The sequence below is a fragment of the Triticum dicoccoides genome, chromosome 2A (assembly GCF_002162155.2).
Source record: "Triticum dicoccoides isolate Atlit2015 ecotype Zavitan chromosome 2A, WEW_v2.0, whole genome shotgun sequence".
NCBI lineage: Eukaryota > Viridiplantae > Streptophyta > Magnoliopsida > Poales > Poaceae > Triticum > Triticum dicoccoides.
Genome location: NC_041382.1, coordinates 730,567,223 through 730,568,971, shown reverse-complemented (window position 1 = coordinate 730,568,971; position 1,749 = coordinate 730,567,223).

The following is a 1,749-nucleotide window of genomic DNA, read 5'->3' as shown; positions in this document are numbered from 1 at the left end:
GGGGGAGGGTGCGGGGGGTGCTTGTCGACGGTGGTGGAGCGGGGGAGGGTGCGGGGGGTCGTCGGCAGCGGTGGTGGAGCGGGGGAGGGTGCGGGTGGGATCGAGATCGAGATGGAGGGGGAATCGAGATCGAGATGGAGGGGGATCGAGATCGAGTGTCCTCATGAATATTCAATATTTTATCATATTGAATATGAAAAAATATCATCAAATTTGAAAAAATATTCATGAATTCAAAAAGTGCCCATGAAATTTAAAAATATTCATGATATCAAAATGTGCCCATGAAATACAACCGAGAAATGAAGACTACGATTTAAATACAGTCGATCTTAGCTAGCTATCTGTTCATAATCTTCTTGCCCTTCTTTTTCGCAAATGGAGTTCTTCTATGGAACGGACGTCCTTTAGGTAGGGTGGTCCTGCTTCTTCTTGTGGTGTATGTTGCTACTTCATCGTCGTCGTCATGTTCGATCTTCGGGTCGCCGTACTTGTCGAAGTCTTGCTCATTGGCTACTCCATCCATTCTGATGATCTTCCTTTTGCCTCTCCTCACGACAACACGACTGGGCTTTGACGGGTCGGTAATGAAGAAGCATTGGTCCACTTGGGAAGCCAGTACCCATGGCTCATTTTTCGCGGTGACGTTTGCGCCCGCGGTCTTGATTTGGCTTCGGGTATAACCATGGTGCTGAAATACCGGTCTTCTTTTAGGACGCTCTTGGCCCATCTGACACGGAACATCGGGACCTTCTCTCCAGCGTAGCTCAGCTCTCAGATCTCCTCGATCCTTCCGTAGTATCTGTCCTTGTCGTTACCGGTGTAGGATTCCATCGTTACCCTGGAGTTCTGATAACCATCGCTCTTCATGTCCTGGTCCTCGGTGTAGAATGTGTAGCCGTTGATATCGTACGCCTCATAGGTCATCAGGTTGTGCTCGGCGCCCTGTGACAAGGCGAATATTAGTTGTTCTTCCGGGGAAGAATCCTCATGTAAAGGGTACGACAGAAGCTTCTGCTCGAATTCGGATGTAACTTTTCGAGTAGATGATTTTTCATATAAAAAACTTTTTCATCCGAGTTCGTACGCAAAAGTTATGCCCATTTTACAAATTCTCGAGAGATTTCGCAAATAAAGTCAAAATTCATATTTGTAAATTTTCACAACAACTAGACCACATATCACATGGGAAACTTATTTTCTTTTATTTTTTTGACATTTCCATCATTTTTGTTTATTTTTTTTAAAACTGAAAAGGCGGTCCACGGGGGGGTGCATTCGGTGGAAGTGGTGGCCAAGTTACTAATGGCGCACTGTGGGAGTGGTGCGCCATTACTAGTTCAACTAGTAATGGCGCACCACTCCAACGGTGCGCCATTAGTAGTTTTGAAAAAAAATTAAAAAAAATTCACTAATGGCGCACCGTGGGAGTGGTGCGCCATTAGTAGTTTTGAAAAAAAATTAAAAAAAATTCACTAATGCGCACCGTGGGAGTGGTGCGCCATTACTAGGTCAACTAGTAATGGCGCACCACTCCCACGGTGCGCCATTAGTAGTTTTGAAAAAAAATTAAAAAAAAGTTTTTTTACTAATGGCGCACCAACACATGGTCCGCCTTTAGTATATAGTAATGGCGCACCACATGTCTGCTGCGCCATTAGTGTCAATTCCATCTATAGCCCTTTTCCTAGTAGTGTTAATGTGTTCCAAGTGGCTTATTCGGGTAAGCAGAGATGTTGTCCTACAGAA